The sequence below is a fragment of the Phalacrocorax carbo genome, chromosome 7 (assembly GCF_963921805.1).
Source record: "Phalacrocorax carbo chromosome 7, bPhaCar2.1, whole genome shotgun sequence".
In the NCBI taxonomy this organism is placed as follows: Eukaryota; Metazoa; Chordata; class Aves; order Suliformes; family Phalacrocoracidae; genus Phalacrocorax; species Phalacrocorax carbo.
In genome coordinates, this window is record NC_087519.1 from 19,953,560 (window position 1) to 19,975,748 (window position 22,189).

The window sequence follows — 22,189 nt, forward strand, 5'->3', positions numbered from 1 at the left end:
ATTCTCAATCGCAAAGCTGAGGAAACCTAAATTCAAAGAATGTGGTTGGCAGAGAAATATGTATTCTGATTGCTTCTTTGCTAGTCATGTCAAGGTGGAATGCAGAGTGTGTAGGTGTCCATCTCTTCACGTGGACTGAGATGGGTAGTTCAGTATAATGTTTCTTCAACCTCTCATAAAAATACCCATTAAATGGTTTAATTGTATACAAAAAGTAATGCAAAGATTAAACCCTGTCACAGGAATACCAGATGAACCTTCAGAAGGAATAAAAGTATTTCCGTATTAAGGGACATATTAAAAATAAAGCTCACAAAGTGGGATGTTAGAAATAGATGAGCTAATATTTGTCATTAGTGCCTAGTTACATGAATAGGAGCACATTCACTATCCTTTTAAAAGTGAAGTTAACATGGGAAAAGGAGATCTAGGAAGGTGCGAGACTGCAATTTATAAATGGGGTTAATGACAGAAGACCACAGTCTTGCTTTCCCTGAAGTTTTCCACAACAGCAGGTTTTGAGGATACCTGTTTAACTTTGGATGTAGTCTAACTTTCTCTGATATTTACAGCTTTTCTGCTCAAACTACTATGGAGAAATACCTTCAAAAAAGTAATTTCAGACAGGAAGAGAAAGAAAGTGGTCAAAATTTAAATTTCCATCACAGTATTTTGCTACAGTTTTGACCTGTCCTGTCATTGTCTAGGTTGACATTTCAAATACTCCCAATATGAGAAGGGTAACGTGGGACAGTGTTCACTCACTCTTCCTTATTCAGCTTGAGAGAGCAGCCAGAACTTCGACCCAGTGAGAAATCCCAAGTATGGCTATGAAATCATATCTGCCAGGACTGAGTGCAGCTGTGAGCTCAGTCTGATGCTTTTGCCTCTCTTCAGAAGCTGCCTGCCAAGACCTATCACACTGGTGTCCTAGAGGCAAGATGGAGGGCTGTGTGACTCCTGGCTGTCTCATTAAGACAGAATTCCATCAAAGTATGCTGTTCCCTTATGTGCACGTTTGACATTCACTTACTTTGATGATCACGTAAGTTGCCATTTCTAGTTAAAGTAACACTGAATTATGTATGCAGCCAACAGCAGCTTTAATGTAGGCAAGCACCTTTTAGCTTTCAGAAAGGGGAGAACACACAGGTGGAATGACCCATGGCTGTCTGTAATCTCTTCTTCCACTGTAGCAATTGTTTTGAAGTGGGAGAGATCTCCATGTATGTTCCAACTTCTGCACATACCTGTGTCAATTATACAAAACCTGCATCTTCAGGATCCCAGAGTAGTGTGAAGTCATGGACACCCTGGGCCTAATATAAAGTCATTTACCCAAGTATAATTGAAAGTAATTCAGCTGAAGTCTGTGAAGTCATCCTGGCATGAAATGGCTTGTCAGATCAGAATCAAGACTTTTCCTTTGTCATTAAGGCATTTTAACTGGAGATACTTCAGTTCAGAAGGGAAGTAAAATGAAAACAAGGGCAAAACTCTGCTTCAAGCAAACATCCTGAAAGACCTGGATTTCTTTTTCTACCTTAGGAAATAATTAGCTTGTTTCATATTTAGACCAGGGCGAGTCAGCTTCTGAATCAAGTGTTGGACTCCTCCTGTCCACTATGAGTTCCAGTCAAGCTATCATTTGCCTTAAGTGACATTTTGGCTAAATCCTTAAAGATCAATCCATAGACTACATGTGATTATTGACTATGCAAGGGAATTGCATTTGGGAAAACATGCATATAGTTGTCTTGCAGGTCTCCTTTCCTGCCACTGTGGAACATGCATCCCATTTCTATGAATTGTTTCTCTTCTACAGAATCCAATATGACTTACAAAACATTTTGCTTTTCTCAGCAAGTTTTGGCTGAACTTCTATGCTCTTTTATTCCTTTAATGGCAACAATCGTGGTGTTACACATTCTGAGAGATGGTTGCCCTTTCAGGAGCAGCATCTGGTCCTCTCTGCTTGCTTTCTATTGCTGCAGCTTTACTCGCCATGCCTCTTAACTGGCCCTGTTCGTATCGCTACTTGTGCTTGTTATATCTCACTCCATCCCCTCTTTTGTCTTGTCTTTTCCCCGACTGCATGATAGCCCTGAAGTGCTTACCTTCAACATTAACATTCTATGTTTCTGATTTTTAGTATAGATACATTCTCCACTTGAGACCCATAAGTTCTCATTGCTGTCCTAAAACTCCATTCTTATAGCCAAAGTGTATCTATGTTTCAATGTCTATCTAATAGTTCTTCCATCTTCATCTACCAAGTGAGATTCCATTCTTTTCTGGCTTTTCATTTACTTTTCCACTCCATTTCCTGTTTCACCTACTGCCTTTGCTTCAACCAAGACTCTCATTGTAAGAGAAAAATTAGGTCAAGACTGCAGAAGTAGTAGAGAGAAAAATAACTGAACATTACAGAGGCCCTGAACTTCCTTTTGAAAGTCTCTGTTTAACACTGCATCAAAACTGGTGTTAGCATTCTAGTGGTCCTAGAGGCTCCACAAGGATCAGCTGCCTCCAAGAGAGGTCAGGTCTTCAGGACAGAGGCCGTTTTAACTCTCAATCTGACTATAAGGGCCTTGGAGCCACAAAGCACAGGCGGTAATGCGTAATACAAGCATACAGTTGGCCTCAATCATCTTAAAGGTCTTTTCCAACCCATACGATTCTGTGTGATATGTACTACACAAACCAATGTTAACAGAAGAGCTTAAAAGCTTTTTGAATACCCCTAGTAAATCTGTTTGGTTTAACTAGAACTACCAGCCAAAACTCAGATGGGGAAAAGAAAACTCAGAACCAGGACTTGCTAAAAGTCAGAAGGTAAGCAGAAAGCTGGATTTGGAGTTGAATCTCAGTGCAAATGTTTCCAGGCCACTATCTTACCTATTAACTAAAGTATAATCATAGATATGTCATTCTCAGCTATGTATTTTTATTTTCTGGTAATTAGTTCAGTCCCTTGTTTTTGAACCACTGTTCCTTCAATCCGGACAGCTGCACAGTTCAGATGAAAAGCCACACACAAGTGTATCCCAACTGGAGCTGTGGTAATTAAACCCAAATAATTAAGACATTAATGAGTAGCACATGAAATCTCTAGAAATTGGCAATAAATTTTTTTGTGCCAGCTCATGTCACAGTGGGCTAGAAGCCAGAGCTGCTGCGTGTTTGCATGCATACATATGTAGAGATCTCACTTCTCTGGTTTTGTCATGGACGAACAGATCGGTATGCAAATATCAGCTTCCTAATTAAGCCCCACTTTCATGGGTTATTAAACAAACAAAAAACCCACAAAATAAGCCACAAAAATATTTTGAAATGGTATTACCAATTTAAACCATTTTTTGAGACCAAAAGAAAAATACTGTCATGTTAACTTGTATACCAAGCTTTCAGCAGACACAATTTAAATGCTAAGTTATTAACCACTGTACAACTATATTTATACTGGAAATTGCATTTGACCCTTTCAAAGAGCTTCAGATGCATGCCACACTCAGTCCCATGGTGCTATGGATATACTTGAAACTGCAGAAATGTTGTTTAATTCTTCCATTTAGCTTATGAAATGTCTGTGGATTCAGTGTGCTGGACTTCAGCCCAGATTTTAATATTCAGTCTGAAGCCTTACAGGGAGAGTTCTGGAAAATGCTTTTGGCAGTGACACTCTTCTTTCTTACCTGCCCATATTAGACCAAAGAACCACTGGCAAAAAGTATGACTCAGGCACTTTGAAAACTCCAGAGTGTAAGACTGTTGGATATATTCAACACAGTCATGGTGTAAAAAGGAAGGGAAAAAGCCCTCTTAATTCCCTAGAGTCCAGGTATAAATCATAGAACAAAGTTCTTGTCAGCATACTGAGAGGCTAACTTCATGAATTATGAAGTAACAAGACTCCCTTCCTTACTTAAAGTCTCTCTTCTAAGGTGTTACTTTATCTTCCACATCAACTGATGTCTTTAGCTCCTGCAAGTAGAAGTTTGGCTGGTAGACCTGAGGAGGGTTAATCTCAGTGACGTAAGCAGGCAAAGCCCGATTTTTCCTTTCAAGCATTTCCTAGACTCCAATAGTAAAATTCTAGTGGACAGAGCCTATCTAGTGCTGTTAATTAAAATCCAGCTATACAAGATAATTGACTTGTTTCCTGAGACCAGTAGGAGTAATGTACTGCAGTGATCTTAGTAAAGAATGGTGGGCTTTTTTAAAGCTTTCGTTTAAAAAAGAGCTCTTAACCTGTAACCATTCAAGTTCCATTTCCTTAACCCAACTGCCAGGACCCAAGGAAGAGGCAAGAAAATGAAAAGGGAGGGGGGGAAGACAAGAAGCAGGTCTGCTTATTATCAGTAACACAGCAAAAAAAACTTGGCCCTAATCTAAAGCGAGAAAGAGGCTATTTTATGGAGTACTTTGGTCACATGCAGCACACACACAAAGATTTCCTAAACTGGAGACAGGAATTAGATCCCTGATGAAAAATGTGAAACACTGAAAGCACTTTTTATTTTGCATGAGTTCAGTCTAGAAACATACTGGGCTTGTTACAGCCTGCATGCAAGTACCTTGGAGTGCATCACACAACCAGTGGTGTTGCAGCTCCGATGAGCCCAGGAGTGCTGCTCACATTCTTGAGTGCCATCTGCTGGCACCTTGTCTGTTATCTCTGCCGTATACATAACCTGCAATTCTCCCAGAGGTTGTTCAGCGTCTCGCTGAATCTACCCCTATGCTTCTGTGAGACAGAAGGCTATCCAAGGGTTTTTAAGAACGGAGCTAACCTGTCTCCCCTTGCAAACTTTGCACGGAGCAAGGTTGAACACATTGTGTGCTGCTGCTTTTCCAGCTACTAAAAGAGAGAATGCAGAAGGCTAACAGGCCCTTATCTAGAGTTGTTTGCTTGCCTCACTTGAGAAATATGTGAGTGTATTGTTATATTCACATAATGCTCTAACAACTTTTTTTTTATGACACTGTAAGTCACACTACCTCTTACTTAGTAAATTGTATGTGGGCATGTTTGGGCAAAACTGTTTGTAAAACTGTACTTAATAATGAAAAAAATCTTTGCATTTTGGTGTTAAAACTCTAGCCTACCCTATGTTTGTAGGAGGTTTTGTATTCTGTAATTCTACAGATACCAGACAATTATTCTGTTCTGCACAGATACTGGTTTTAGTAACCCTAATATATTATAGAAAAGCTTTATTTTTTGTTGGTCCTGACATTAGAAAAGTCTTTACTCAGACTTGCAGAGTGGCCAGCAGATAAATACCTGATATTGTTTCAATGTCTATCCTACCAACTCTGAGGACCCATCACTGTTCTCTCTAAGCTAGCCAGCTAGATGAATATAAACTTGTGGGTCATCATATTGCTCTGATATAAGCAGATGATTTAAGTACAACTTTTTGAGCTGCCACATATGATCAAAACTCTCTGCAAGTTCAGGACCCTTAAGGTGAGATTTATCCTACCTCACAGGAAACACAGTTAAGGAAGTTACTCCAGAGCAGAGAAAGGGAAGATAAGCTAGGCTTATAGCCACTGTCTCAAGTTTATAAGGAACAAATCATGGGATTTTTATGTCTGGAATTCAAAATCTTACCTCAGCTTTTATTTCCCTGCAGGTAAGTAAGTGTCTCAGAGGTGACTCCAGGTGAGCCGCATTGTGGCTCTGCTCCTTGCAAGGCCTGGCATATTTTACCTGACTGAGAGCTTAGGCAAGCATCAACTCATCTCACTAAAGCAAGGTAAGGACACACCTCACTAAAGCCTTGTAAGCGGTGATTGTTCCTGCTGTCCACTCTGCCCATCTGCTAAAGCTTACTGCCCTCATGACAGAGCCATCAGAAAGGAACATGCTGTGCTTGAGCCCTTTCCTTGCATAGGTTGGTATTGTTGTTCCATCAGCTTTCATTTTTGTGGTAAACTAGGCTGGATTACGTACTTGAGCTGCTGAAGTTCAGGAGCATCTCTCCTTATCTGCTCTCCATGCTGTGGGGGATGCCAGCGCTGGCATGGAGGAAGGGCACTTGGATGGGGCTGATAATGTTTCAAACAGCTGTGGCGAGAGTGTCTGGGCCGCAGTCAAAGCCTTTGGGTCCATTTCATAACCTCCCTGTGCCACTGAGCTCTGATCTTTAAAACAGCACAATAGCCTGCTTTATCTATACACATTAGGAAGATTTTGTGGCTCACACTGTATAATACAACCCACATGTTGCTGAACAAAATGGCACTTTCACTCCCCCTTCCTTTGTGGGTTTTGGCACGCCAGTCTTTCTGTGTGAATATAATTACATTATGCTACAATGTCACTATGCAGGCATGTATGTAAACGCCTTGGTGTTTACTCACAGCTCGCATAGCTCAAGGTGTGCACATAGGCCCGGTGCTGCCTTTGGCAGGCTCTGGATGGGGCGTGAGACAGGGCAGTGAGGACTGGCTGCCCACAGGCATGGTGTACCCAGCCTCCCAGGGCTCCTCAGTCAAACGCTCCGTTATTTCTGCTGGTGTGAGGAAGGGGATTTGGCAGCAGTTACCTTCTTCTAATCTCTTTTCAAGCTTCACTGAAAAGAGGTCTGACACCTCTTCTCCCAGATTTTTTCTCCTTTTCTCTTACTGAGGTGAAAAACAGTCTTTGCTGAGCCACAATTTCCTCCCACCTTTTATATCCCTGCTTGACTGGATTCAGCGCTTTCCCCTCCCTTTTCAGGGTGGGGCAGAAACCACAGGAGAAAAAGGAGGGTGCACGGCAAGGGGATCCAGGGTCACCTCAGCCGCTGGTGCCCCTCCATGCCACAGCTCTCAGCACAGCTGCCAGCAGCAGCAGGAGGCGGCCAGACTCAAGGGCTGCCCAGCCTGGAGGGTATCAGGCCTCATTCCCACCTCGGTGCTGCATGACAGGTGGTGCCACCTTCACCTGAGTGGCCTCTCCACAGCACGAGCTGAAGGGCAGGCGTGAGGTGAGGCCCCAGGACGGCAGGGCTGGCTCCTTGCTGACCCACTGGCCTTCTCTGCGGTTTCCAGCTCCTGAGGGAGCCCTTCAAGCTGGCAGACCTGTCGTCTTCTCCACCCCCGGCATTTGCAGTGCTCCTGTGAAGAAAGGGGAGAAAGTCCTCCCAGCTCGCTTCACGGAGGCTGTACACCTAAAATGGCTGCCATTGAGCAGGGCAAGTTTTGGCCCAACAGCCCAGGTGCATCAGCCTTACAGGATCAGGGTAGGCTTCTGATTAATAAAATGCTATACTGGGATTTTTGTATGTGGTGGCAGGCACTGTTAACACTTTTGTGGGCTACTGGGGCAGAGCTGATTTCTAAGTTTGTGCGTGCTGGGGTTTTCCTAAGCCCAGGCCCACCTGTAGGCAGATCCCTATTCTACAAACTGGGCATACGGTGAACTGAGGCCATTATAAAGGTGTTCCATAGATTACTTACTTTATGTAATTTAACAGAAAAAAAGAGCATAAAGAAAGAGCAGCACACCACTCAGTAAAGTTACTACAGGAGGCTGCTGCTGCTCTCCTGTCTGGCTGAATGTTTGTTATTCACAACAGAGCAAATTCAGGCCCCTAAGGAAGGAGTGCAGCAGACACTGAACTGGTAAAATACAGAAGGTAAGAATAAAAGGAAAACATAGGATCAACTGTCAGATGCAGAGCTGTTTACTGCTGCCTGATTTACCATGTGAAAACAGGATATTTATTGCTCTTTTCTGACACAAATCCCTACCCAGGGCACTAGCAAAGCAATTCTGGTTTCTGCTTGGAATTGCTATGAGGAAGACTTCTTTCCCTGCACTGTGACTTGTTCTGCTACTTCTAGGCTAGAGCTGTTTCTTGCACACTCACTGCAAATGCTGGAGGTGTGCTAACTTGCACTGTCCCTGGAGTTCCAGAGTATAAGTGTACTTCAGGAGTGAGCAGTGCAGGATTTGTACCATAGCAGAAATTCTCACAGAAACAAACTTATTGCTCTTTGGTTATGGTCCCTGAACCAGCAGATAACAAGCTGTAACAGGCTGGCTATGGCTACCAGAAATTCTCCACCCTCTTAACAGGTGTTGATCTAGTTGAGGGAGGAATAGTCCAAGTCATTTTGCAGACTCCTACTGAGGCAGGTGTCTCTTTAATTGTTACACGTTAGTTATATAAGGAAAAAAGGAGTGGCTTTCTGAAGGCAGAAGTTACGTAGTTTCCTGGAAGAGAAAGCCTAGAAGAGAAAAACTCAAGGCATTCTTTGTTCTCTTGTTATCTTCCTTTGTTACCTTATCAAAGCTTTAGGAAGATATGATTTCTAATGGAAGAAAATACATACTGTTTAACTTAACAGCATTTTAGTGAAGAGTGTTAGCTGTATTTGAAACATGTGCCCTTTCCATTTGGTAAGGGCTGGTTTTGGAGAGCAGTTCCAGTACTGATCTAACCCCTTCTCCCCATTAAGGAATTCATACCATTAATATCATATGATTCACTAAATATCACATGCCAAATAAAATGAAGTTGTATGAAAGAATTAAAACAACCTTGAGCAGTGACTTCATGCCAAATAAACAGTGTCTCTGATTTGGGTTCAGAGCAGCAGCCTGCACTGGCAGCCTTTGCAGGTAGAAATGCATTTTCAGTATGTATTGTTCAGTGGAAGCACCTCCAGTATTATATTTAAACTGTGGGTTTTGTCTGAAGTGCCATCCTGGGTTTGATACATGAATTTACTTTTTTGAGGAGAAATAGAAAAGTCCTGAAACCAGGAGTGGACCTAAACCAAGCCCAAATCTTAGCCAAGCCCAAGCCACCTTTTCTTCACCTCTTTTCTCCTTTGCCAAACATGTTCTGACCCAAACAGGCCCCAGGTAAAGACCCCAGTTCTTAACATTTCCCAGCACCGAGTTTTTCCTAAAAATTGGATTTGAGTTTTGGAGCTTACTTTCAGCTTCCATTACAGTTAAGACATTTCTTATACAGATTTCCTGGGAAGCTTTGAAATATTATGAAACCTTCAAAGCTACAGCAAAGACTCTGGCAGATTTCAGTAGACATTGGAATAGGCCTTTTGTAAGGAGGAGATGAGAGGTAATTTAGTTGGGTGGAGTAAATTTCAGGTTGGGTATCTGTCTCATGATTCTACTTCGCTTAATAGTGGTGCTAAGACCACGCTGATATTGTGATTCTGAATGAATGTATGTACTATCAATTTCAAAATTACAATTTTAGAATAGCAAACAGAAAGATATTATTGTTACAGTGTTCTGCCTGTGATGTTAGGGCTGAGTGCCACCAGCCTCCTGTTAGAGTTGTGATGTCTAAGAGGCTGGAGGCTTGCTGTGTTCCCTTCTCTCCAGCCAGCTGAGGTCTTCTGTGCTTAGGCACTTTGCCATGCTATGGATGTTCTTGGGCCTGGAGATCCCATCCTGCAGAGAGCTAGGGAAATGGGAGGTGCAGTTCCACATCCTCTGCTTTGCAGCATAGTCCTGAAGAACAAGATTGCAAGCTTCCCTGGTGAGATCAGACTTTGACTGAACACCACAGGCTTCTGACAAGAGAATCATGCGAGCTGACCTCTGAACAGAAGTGCCCCCCCAAACCATTGTTCTTTTTGTCTGACTTAAGGGTCTGAAAAATCAGTACGATTATATCTTTTGAGAGATAGTGTCAGAATCTTTGTAAGACTCAATTGGGGTTTTTTTGGCCCATCCCTACCCTTGATATAGTGCACTTTTTTGCTGGTTTATTTGCCTGCTTCCTTCTTGTGTCATATAGTGTTCTGGAGCTCTGCCTGCTCCTAATGTGCTAGTTTAAGCTGTTTCACTGCTTTGGGTCTTCTGTGGATGGTAGGCTTTGACAGGATAAAAATTCAGTGTTACAGACAGCTCACAGGAGAGCATTTGTGCACACCCTCTGTTACAGAACTCCCTCCAAATTATTCGGACTGATTAGGATCTTCTAGTTTGCATTGGGCCCTCTTTCTCGGGGTGCCTTCACTTATCTTGGAATGTGACAAGGGGAGAGAAAAAACATTCCTGAGTCAATACTAAGTACCTTTCTACACTGGGTCTTGTTCTTTACAAAGTGTTTGTTTTGGGAGAGCCTTGAAATTAAATTCTGTCAAGCTTCTACTTTCCTTTCCTATGAGTGGCCCCCTAAGTATCAGCCAGAAGCTCTAAAAGCCTATGCCTGTTTAACAGGAGGCAGGCCGAACTGAAGGACTGGTCTGCAGTGCCAGAAATCCTAGACTTCATTCCTCCCATCCACTGTTTGAGCAGCTTTTCCCTAGAAGGTCTATCAGTCTACCTGCAGGGCAAACAGCTGGACAAAGAGGTGAAGTTTTTTTCTCTCATCTCCAAAGCAACTTGCAGATTTTCAGAATGCCATATCTGAAATGTGTGTTCAGCCTCCTCAGTAAAATGACCTCCCTCTCCCACAGACCTGCCAAGCACACTGCATTTTGCTACATACCGATCACTGAAAGGTGGTGAAAAGCAATGTCTCATAGGCAGGCTGTCAAAGTGCAAAGGGGATTTTCAGTTTGAATGACTAATTGTTAGAAAGGGCTGAAAAGGGGAGGCTTTAGGCAGATGTTTTTGTCACAAGTTTATAAAGACTATCCTATGCCTCCTTTCATTTTCAGAAATTTTCTATCTACAGATCAAGCATACATATCCTTTAACAGTCACACAAGCCAGTGCATCTCTTACTGTGGAACATAAATATTGAGGCTTTTTACCTCCACCTTCATTCTATTTTGAAATGTAAGTTTTAATCTGGCAACTAAGGTTTGAGTGTTTGTACCTCTAGTTTGCTTATGAACATGCAGTCCAAACAAGCCCTGCTGTGAAATGCCCTTCCGAAAAGAGTCAGTATTTAGTTTAAATCAGGCTTGCTTACCCCACGTCTTGCTTCTATCACTGAAGGTAAGGCAGGAGTTGTTCTGGGTGAACATAGGATTACTTAGACTCTCTGTATGAATGCATTGATGAATCCAGCTCCGAAAGGTCACTTTGTTGCAAAAGCTACCTCTGATACGGGGAGGGGGGGGGGGACGGGGGGACGGGACCCACACAAAAAAAAGGTTGTTTGGTTGAGCTTTTTGCAGTCCAAACTCTTCTTTTAATGTCTGGGTAGAAGTTGACTGCCCTAACTTTTTTTCAGAGTGCTCATACAGCTGGGCTGTGACAGGTCTTTTTGCAAAGACCGGTGAAATGGGATCCCCTTTCCTGGCAGCAGGCAGTACTTGCCCCTGCCAAGTCCATCTGCTGAGTCCAACCAGCCTGCAGCCAGCTCCTGCACTTAAATTGCCTGGATTTTTGATAGCCCCACCATTGCCAAAGGTGAACCCTAAAAGTCTAGTCTGCTGATGACCCCATTTGTTAGCAGAAATGAATTGTATGGTCAGGGATTTCCTGGGGAAGTCTCTGGAGTGAGCAGCCCCATGATCTTGCTTCTGTGAGATTCAGCATGCAAAAGGCATGTGCTGTGTTGGGCTGTGTAGGAAGCCTACAGTCTATTTCCCAGATTAACCCAATGATGTTCAAGGTCATCTTCTTTGTACTACTAAAACTTAGGCCATGAAACTTAATTTTACTGGGCCCCTGAATAAATTGTCATGTCCTCTTAGTATTTCAAAACAAGTTTTATTTACCACTGTAAAAAGTACACTTTTGGAAAAATTCCTAGACATTAGAACTGAATTTTCCCTTCTTAGTTACAAACCAGGCTGTAGCTTGAGCTTGAAATTCCTGCATTTCTTAAAGGATCTCTAGCATCATTCTGCTAAGCACTTAAAAAACAGTTGCCTCAAACCAAGAAGGAGCAGGAGGTTTACTGCATTCTTTGTGAGCTGTTTAAATTCCATATAAGGTTGAGGTCAGTCTGCTGAAGACAAGTGAAAGATTTTGTTACTGATTGAAGGTGCATTGAGTCAGAGTAGGAAATAGATTTCTTAACAAATGGTTAATTAAAAGGAAAATTATGACCTGAACAGAAAGCTGTCCCATCTGTTTCTGCTATGCCATGGTCACAGATTGATGCTCTGCATTCAGAGAAGCTGTGCTTGGTTGCAGCTCTTCAATTGCCCTTTATTTAAAAAAAAAAACAACAAAAAACACCCAACCAAAAAACCCCAACTAAACCCAACCTCAAAGCTGTGACATCAGGGAACTGAATCATTGTTCCTGTTGTACACTTCATACCACTCTCCTTAGTAAGTGGCCATTTGGGCGGGCACTTTTCCCTTGAGCTGTGAGGTGAGGATCTTGATGATAGTTTTAAGTACATATCCTTCATAACAGCAGGCTGTGTGTTGGCTCAGCGCCATAATATCCTTCCCAATGTATTGTCCCAAGCAAGACAAGAATGAGTTAGCTGAGTGGGCTGCATACAACCCTGCATCCAGTGTGCTTGTGAGCTTGGGAGTATTTTTGTAGAGGAAAAGTAGCATAGAATCAGGATCTGCTGTCAGGCAAGTCACTTGATTTATTTTTCTAGGAATGAAACCCTTTATTTGAGTTCTGACATACCTCAAATTCAAAGAAAACGATAAGATAATGAGATGTCCGTTTTCCTCCATTGTCAGTTGTTGAGATTTGGTGCCGAGCACAGCTTACTGGTATATCTTGTTCGATGCTAAGCAACACCTTCAGAAATTGCCAGCAAGGAGCAGTGATTTAGGATCTGTTTTTCTCAGCCTGTAGGGAGTATGGATTACTGCTCCAAGCAATGGCAGAGGATAAACATTCCAGGGAAAAGTGAGTGGATAATGTTGGCATAAGGTTAGCAGTTGGAGGGAGGCCTTATTGATAGCAGAAAAATTACCAAGACAGGCAGCATTGTTGCCTGACTAGGAACTGAACCACCCTACTAAAAGCGAGTGGGCTGGTTAAAAGGATGCGGCTCCGCAGTAAGGTATGAATGGTGCTGGTGTCTTTTGTCAGTGTAGTGACCTGGCTGCTGTACATGTACAGCACCAGCTTCAGAGGTCTCTCACTGAGGAAAGAGGGGAACCTAGAATGTCATAGCTAATGTCTATGACACATCTGAAAAGTAAGGTGTGGGCAGAGATGGACCTAAAATGGATCAAAATTTCCCAAATATTTATTTTCAGAGCCTCTATTTAGCTTATAGGTAGAAGACCAGTTGTTAAAAATTTTTTAAAAATATTAAACAAGAGGAGAAAGGCAGAGCACATTTGCTGAGCGCAGTGGTGCCTTTAAATCCTGACAGGCATATGCTTTTGTTTACTCTGTTCACAAGTTCAGTTACTCCATGCTTAGATCGAAACTCCAATAAACAAATGGATGAATCAAAAATACACTTATGCCACCTAGAGAAATTACAAGATGTCATTAAAATATAATCAGCAAGACTTGCTCTGCATCAAAGAGAACTTTAAATGCTATCTAGAAGGTTTAATTCAAACTACATCAATACTGTATTGTGGAAGTTGAGAAGGATAAAGGGGGAGGCTTTCAGAAATCACGCAAGCAACTCGAATTGCTGACACTTATAGAGGAGGTAAGGTATGTGTATTTGGATTTCCTGGGAAAAAGAATCTTAAGTGAAAACTGTCAGGCAAAACTACACAGCAAAAAAATTTTTAGCCCCCTTGCTACCAATTCTTCATGCCTGGTTAACCTCCTCTCAGTCTTCTTTGGACTGATATTCTTCCTGTTCTTCAAATCCTAGGATAAGATAATTGAGCTATTTTAATGTCTGTGTAGGATACTCATCAGTTCACAGTCAGTCAGCTCTTTTCAAATATCTATTCCAGTTGATTTCCTCAGACAGACAAGACAAAATCTTGTAAATCCTAGAAAGCCTGTTGTAGACAGAGCATCATCTGTAACAGCCTGTTCTTCAGCCCTGAGGCTGTTCCAGGACTACCATTATAAACCATGGTGAGTTGAAAAAGTAACAGTGGAACAAGATACTAGACTTCATTTTTGTGCAGTATACCTGAGACTGTCATTATGAACTGGGAGCAGAGCAGCTGGGGTTGCATCATAGTTCATCTGTGAATCACAGATTTTCCTTAAGGTGTGTCAGTGTTAGGTTAGCTGCTTCTGTTTGTGCATAGTTAATGACAAGTCTCTGTTTGAATGACTACTAATGTGCTATGCTTCTGTCCTATCACTAGGGGTGTAACAGGTCTATCCTCTTTTCAGGAGGCATACGCAATAATTCATAACATGGTAATAGACTCATAAATTAAACCTCAAATTCCAGAGACACTTCTTTACTTTGGCTCTAAGAATTTTAGTTCTTTTCAGAGAGTTTCGCTTGGAATACTTTTTGTTTAGTTATTAATGGTTTGGTTTGGATCATATATTGAGATATATCTGTAAATTAGGATAGTAATGATACTGAAATTTCTTCAGAGCTACATAGCAGGATTAATTAACTCTTTCATCATGTCTTGTAATTAAGCGGTTCTCTCACTTCTCTTTTTTTCTTCAGGTAGAGCTTTAATTTCTTTTCAAATGCATAATTTTATATGAAATGTAAACAATGCAGAGGTCATGCTGGCCATCTCAAACTGGGGCCACCAAAGCAGATTTCCCAAGTTCCCTTCCAGAGATTCCTTGTTTAGTTTGGAAAAGTTTATTTCAAAACAAAACAAACTTCAGACCCCCAGTTTGTTACATGCCTGTGTTGTTGTTAAGTATTTTCAAACTTATTAGTCAGAATTTGCAAAATGCTATTTCATCCTTGTGCCAGAATTGCAAAGTATTGTTATGATATGTACATAATGAATCAAACTGAGCTGCTTCATGGATCACCACTGATTCCTCACAGGCTTTTTCTGTCCTGGAGAATTTCTCTTTTGATCTAGCCTCTGCTTTGGAAAAAGTTCTTACGTTATGTTTCACATTTTTCCTAACCTTATATGGATTAGGTTTCCTTTCAAAGCTATAGCTTGACCATACAAATTAATTTCAAAAATAAAAATTACTGTATTATGTTCTAGTTATAGGCAAGAATGTTCATTTTTCTAGAGGAAACATCTCTAGTTGTGTTTGTAGGAAAGAAGAGTATTAAGTCTCCTCTCTTACTCTGTCCAGAACGGTTTGCTTGTAAGGATGCTGTGTCTACATGGCTGAATGATTAAGCTAAAGATCCTAGATATTATTCACGCATTTGTATTCCTGCTCAGGACCTAAGCCAGTGGCTTCACAGCCAATAGTCAGTGTGCTGTATGTCATAGTCAAGTTAAAGGTGTTTTGGCAAGTAAGCAGTTACCATTCTTGCTGGTGACCTGGCAGATCTGGGCCCAGCTGTAAGGCCAGAGGGGAAGCTGGAGCTGAGGTTATCAAAAGGGTGTTCCCCTTTCCTTCCAGATCACTAGGCAGGAAGGGTTGGTGAGGGAATTTGTTGCTCTGCCCTCTGAATTGGCTTGGTTTAGATTTGAATATGGAGTTTGGAAGTAGACCCTGAGGAAAGGGTTGGGAAATGGTTTGTAGTTAGGATTTTTCTTTTCCCTGCCCTGGCTAGTGAACCTTTTGAATGGCCTCCTTGCTATGTCTTTTCAAGTTATGGATGAATGTGGAAGTAAGGAGGAGTTCCCTGAGCTCAGCTGTGCAGCCATGAGGGAACAGAACTGACAACTTGACTAGACCACTGCCATAGAATATGGTAGAGAATAGAATATTCTGTGCAGTATATTTGAATAGAATGTAGAATATATCCTGTATAAATCACTGGTATAGAATAGAACAAAGATTCTGATTTCTGTGACTGAACTGTTAAGTTCAGCCAGACGATGATAGGTGCTGTGCTGCTTTTCCTTTACTTCAGTGAAAGGAACCCTTGGTACAGCTAAATAGGTTAGGATAGCATGTAACTACAGGGATAATGTGGAATGACTTCCAGCTTCACAGTCCGTTTGGACTCTTACAGGATTTTTTTTATTTCTCTGTATATCTCTGAAGTGCAGCATAACACTGTTACCCTGTATGGTGTAGGTCATCAGAGGTGAACCACGTGTAATTTATTTATCAGCACAAACAGCATCAAGACATTGATCTCTATAATATATAGACAGTAAACAGTAATGGAAAGGAAACATAGGGAAGCAGTCAATATTACTCAAGTAAAGACAATGTCCTGTAAGGTTGTCTGTAAATCGTATGACAATAATAATTTTTGGTGTCTTGTATGATTTTTATTTCTGGGCCTCCATTGTGGGTACATGTTAGAAATCTTATCTGTATTTTTTTGGACCATCACAGATCTCCAGATATTCACAGTTTGCACCTGTTTCCTGGTAATTGTTTGCACAAGTTGCTATTGTTTTCTGGGCATCTGAGTTGAGTAGTTCAAGCAATTAGCCTGCTTTGTCCCAAACAGAGCATAAATCTTCAGGAACTCACTGGGAGTTCCACTTTACTGCAGTGACAAACATAAAAGCGGACAAGCTCAGTGGCAATGACATTTGTAACATTTTTCTGTCAAGTAGTTCTCCAGGATGTTTGGAAGGTCTAAATTGCATAGCCTCTTGTTATTTTGCTCTCAGCCAGCTTGTTTGGGGATTCCTTTTTAGGCTGATGGGGGATGGTGTTATGAGATGCTGATTTTCCACAGTATCCCTGAAAGTATTGATGAAAGAAGCTACTGACCTGATTTTTCTGCTACATGCTTTTATTGCTTTGTCTGTACTTAGCTTTTGCGGAGTTCATTTACAATGATTTTGCTGAAGCAGAACATAGTCACAGATGCACAGAAAAATTTATGCCTGACAGAAACTTTCAACTATTTTGTGACCTTCTGTTAGGTTTGCTGGGTAGATACAGAAAACTTCATAAATACTATATCTATTTTCTGCATAGAGGCTGCATGGAATGTATCCTACATCTTTTTTAGCTCTCCTACAGTCATTAATTTGCATGAACGGGGTTAGAGAGACCTCTATGTAGTGCTAAATGCTGTATAAAACAGACTGAAGAGATGGCTCTATAATTGTTCCAGCTTTCTGGGGATGGCCTTAGAGAAAAATGTATTGCATCTTTTGTTGCTTCTGCAGATTAAAGAGCAAGCTCCTGGAATACACAGGGAATTACAGAACAGTTTTTCAGTGTTCAGCTGAAAAACTGAAAAACTGAGTAAAGCAGAATGTAGAAGGTGGATATAAAAGTAGAGGTATCCATAGAAAATTTAGGAAATTTGTTGATGTAGATGGGTAAACAAGTTTGAATTCCTTAGGTCCAATATCTGTCAGCACAAACGATATGTAGACCACTTTCAATGATGTACAAACCACACCTCTCCTCCAGCTATATATTTTGAAAACATCTCAAAGCACAAACTTACCACATGCCAGAGATACTTAGTGGACGTAGATTCAGCACAGTTGGTCCTATGCCTTTGTATTTGCTGTCTAGGGAGAAAAGTGAGAGAAGTGGACAGTATCTCCAGTCTAACTACCCCTGTGATTACAGCCCTTGGGGAGTTAGCATCATCAGGCTGCTCTCAGGGCTACTGAGGCTGATATAAAACTGGGTTTAGGACTGGGAATTTGTTCTTGCCTCCCTGCCACATCCATCCTGTTGCCCTTCCCAATACCGCAAGCAGAGGCGGAACGCGGCAATGAACACCAGTCTATTGGGTTAACATCATTTGTGCCAAAATAGTACTCTGCTTCTCAGGCTTCAGAAGCAGCAGTATGTCAGGCATACTTTTCCCTTTTGATTTACCTTTCTAATTACCTCCTTCAATCTTGTTTCTGCTGCAGCAAGGCAGAAGTAGAGAATAGCATGAGAATGTTAGTGTTTGCATGCTAATACCACTAAATCTCTGCTTGATTCTTTCATTTTTAACTAAAACAGTATTGAGCAGAAACTCATATATGCTGAGGCAACACCAGCCATGATGTGGGATTTTGACTTCTGAACTGGCATTTGTAGGCATCACTGTGCAACAAACAATGGAGTATAATTGAAACAAAAACTATTCAGAAACCATAAGTAAAACCTCAAGTCAGCCACATTCAGTTAGCTTTCATCTTTCAGGACCTTTTAATTCTGTGTCCTCCCAAATTCTGACTAGGAGGTACAGAACCATAATCAGGTATTGCTAGTCTGAAAGAAGACAGGAATTAGGGGAAATGTGAGGAAGGAGCAGAAGGCTTTCTGTGGAAGTTTCAGCCTTTATACTAACTACTGCTGAACCAGAACTTGGGAGTTTGTTTCAGCAATGCATCAAGCAGGAGTCGTTATATATATGCCTGCTCTCAAGGGAGAAAGCAAAAATGTAGGACGTGGATAGGAATGTAGCATTCTTCTTTTAAAATGGAATGAGTCTTGTCCTCTATATGCTTTAGGGAAGGCAAGTCACAAGAGGAAACCATATTCAAGGATGTCATGAAAGCATTGCCAGCATTTTACTTTCTCTCAGCTCGCTGTGATTTAAAGAGCTGGTGATGTCAGAGACCTGGGATTCAAGACAGAATTGTTGATCTTGCCTCACTATGAGAAGTTGCATGGGTCAGCTTTTCCTTACAAGACATTGTCCAGCCTTTCTTACATGAAGGATTTATCATATTTCATTTGGGCTAATTATGCTGCCTCCCTTTCCTGCTTTCATGAATTAATACCACTATGCCTGACTCTATCCATTCTGAAAATAGCTATCGATACAGCTCACGGCTATTTCTATCTGCTAGCGTCAACATGAAGTAGGCACAGGTTCCCAGAAGAAATTATGACGTTTTACAGCTTCTGCATCAGTGAAGTTAAAAAGGCTGAAAACACAGAGGTAACTTGGACAAAGTTTGAAATATTCTCCATTCTTGCCTTTCCCCTGTAGAAGATGCAGAAAGTTGCAGGGCATGACAGATTTTAAAGTCTTACAGAATCTGCCAGAATTTGCCCTGCTTCTTTTTTTTCACCTTTGAAAACAGGATTTTTTTCAAGTCATGTTGTGTTCAATGTATCTCGTGTTCAGCAACAGATTAGCTTCCTGTCCAGGAATGCAATAAGAAATGCGTATTATTCTGGTGTAGTAACTTCCTTCCCTAGAAGTAAGACTTCTATATGCTTTGACATTTTGGTTCCTGAACTGCTGTTGTAGTCATGCTAGGAAAACCTGAACAAGATTGAGTAATTCAGAGAGCATTTTGTGCTCCAGGGTAGCTCACAATTTAGATGTCAGAGCATTATAAAGTAAACATACTCATGCAGTGGTCAGAAAACAAGTGTGATGTTCCAAGGAGGATGTCTGAAACACTGCTGAGTGAAAAATTGACATTCTATACCTGCAACTGCAGACAGGCAGTTGAAGTGACAATACATTTTTTTTCATATGTTTGTGACCCTCTATTTATCATTTGAAATATGAAGACACATTTCTATCTAGGGATTTAGGCTTATCCAGTAGTGTTGTCCCCACAACGCTTTGTTGAGAAGCTAGAGAGAGAAGATGATGAAGGATCCTTATGAACATATTGAAACACTGTGTTCAATCTCATTTTTTTTAGATTGTGTATTCCAGTAACCTCTAGTGCAGAATGCTGGTTTTGAAACAAGAAATATCAGAGCATTTCATTGCAATAGTTCAATATCATTAACATTTAATCAAAATAATTCAGTGCAATGCTGTGCATTGGATTTTGCAATAGCTTTTTACTCCGATGAAATGTGATTCACAGTGACTGCATTGGAGTGTCACGTAAAAGCAACACATCAGTTTTTCTAAATATCTGCAAAAAAGTTGGTTCCAGGGCTGATGGAACCAAGGGGAAGAGTGAGGGAGTCAATTCTTCTAACTTCCTGATCCAGAAAAGCATGAAAGTCACTGGGAACAGAAGCCTCTACAGGGTCCTAGCAGCCTTAGCCAAATGTAAGAGACCATGTAGAGTATGTGCTTCATGTCTTTCAGAGCAGTGCCATATGAACAAGCTTTCTGAGATGAGGAACAGGAGAAGGGATCAATGAGACACTCATCTTCCAGAACTTAAGTGACTTTTTGGGAGCTTCCCTTTCTTCAGAAGTTTGAGGAGCAAATTTCAATGCCATGGGGCAGGTTAGAAGCAAGAGGAGCTTGGCTTTTGGCATTTATGAATTGCAGACAGTGACAGTCCTTCAACAATGACAAAGGAAATAAGTGTTTCTAAATCTCACAGTGTGGGGAACTAAATCCAGTTAGTATAGCTGCAGATAAAACTGGTGAACAGCACTCTGTTCAAGACTAAAGGGCTGTAGTATCACTTGTACTTGTTTTTTTGGTGTTTTGTTTTGGTTTTTTTTCTTCTTGTTTTGTGATCATGCGTGCAGCTCTCTGTAATCAAATATAAGAGGGAGTTGCATTCTGTGTTGTACTTAACAGGAAACAAAGTTCTACACATGCATGCAAACTATCCAGAAAGTGTTCAGACAGGAATTTGAGTAGCTGATGAGGTCAAAGGTGGGAGCTAGTTATGGCAGATCTGATGACCCTACAAATTCAGATATAGTTTTGAGACTCCATTCCCAAACAGAAAATGAGATGGGGCTATGAAATTTCTGTCACTTTGGTTCTATTGTGGTAGAAACAGTACTTAAAGATCTTTAGAGACAGGCAAAATAAAGCTATATAAAATGTTCTTTTCAGGCTGGAAACTAGATCCAGAAAGAGTTTTAGGAGCTGGGCATGAGTTTCCTTGTCACCCTTCAAAAAATGCTGAAGGGATTGGGATCCTTATTCTGCATGACAGGAAGAAGAATCTGACCCTCTTGCATGTTTAGTATTTCTTCCTTCTGCCCTTCAAAAACAAAAACTCACAGAATCATCAGTTATACACAAGAAAAGTACGATACTTAGGTACACCTCTCTGTACAATATGTATGAGATGAAAATCTGCACACTCTCACTTTTCAGGTAATTTGTGGAAGCTTTCTGCTCATGCTATGCAGTAGAGGAACTCAGCTGGAAATAATGAAACACCAGTAAATGACTAGCTCTAGCTGTTCTTGTGATATTTCAGTTACAAATTCTGAATTTAAAGGTAGTCAGAGATAAGGAGAGACGAGTGTGTCTCTACCCTTCACAGCCCCCTTCCCCAGGGATTTGGAATGTAAATTGTATGCTGCTGGTACCCAGTGCTGCCATCTGTATCATCTTGGTCAGTTATAGGAGTTGCTTTTCTGAACACAGAGGTACAATTTAGCACTGAGTAGATGCAGTAAGACAAACTTTGATTCAGGATGATAGTTGTTAAAATAAGTACGGCTTTTTCAGATATTGTGACAAGGCTTTTTTGAGGTTTTTGTTTGGGGGTTTGTGGGGTTTGGTTTTTTTGCTTTTCCGTTGTGTGTTTGTTTTCACAAGAGAGAAGACACTAGAAACAATACATTTACAGTTTAAATGCTATTTACAAAAGTTCTTAAGGAGGCCAGAATTGTGGAGCAGCTGGCATCAAGTTAGTTACCAGTGGAGTCTGGGTGTGTGAGTTCCAGAGTGATAAGGGTACCTGGCAGAGTAAGAGAATGAACCTTGTGCGATAGATGCTGGTAGTATCAGTTGGAGGATAAAATGCTACAGTCATAAGGAGCAGTGTCAGCACAATTCCATGGATAGCTGGTTTAATGAATTCGGTCCTGTACTGTGATCACTTTATGACAGCAAACTGTTCTTTGGTTTGGAGTATATTGCTTTGTTGATTAAGCTTTGTCTAAGCTACTCTAAACATAAGTGCTAGCTGCTACTCTTCCCATTCTTGGTTTTTATTAATGTTATTTCATTACTGTTATTAAAGCTGATTTAAGGCCCACTTCTGCAGAGTTCAGAGAATTCCTTGGCAGATAGATAACTCTCCCATACGCAATTGCTATGTAAGGCTTAGCTCCACAATCAAGCTGCAGCAAGTTAACAAGCTGCCCTGCAGCTGTTGACTTGGTCAACACCAAACCTGGCCAATGTATGATGTTTAATTTAAATTGTGTACTATAGGCTAAAACCAGATACTACAGACAGTCTCCATGGTTCAGCTGATGAGCAAAAAGTTACAGAGTTGATGTAGTTTGATCATGTATCTGAGTAAGGACAGCAAAATATAGACTTAGTGAGGGAGGCCCTGACTTTCCCAATTCTCAACAGTTTTTAATTTTTCCATCTAAGTCTAGAGGACTGCTTTTTGCTGAGGTCTTTTTTTTAAATTTGTTGAGCAAATATTTTAGGAATAGGTATTGATTTATTTCATGGAATCA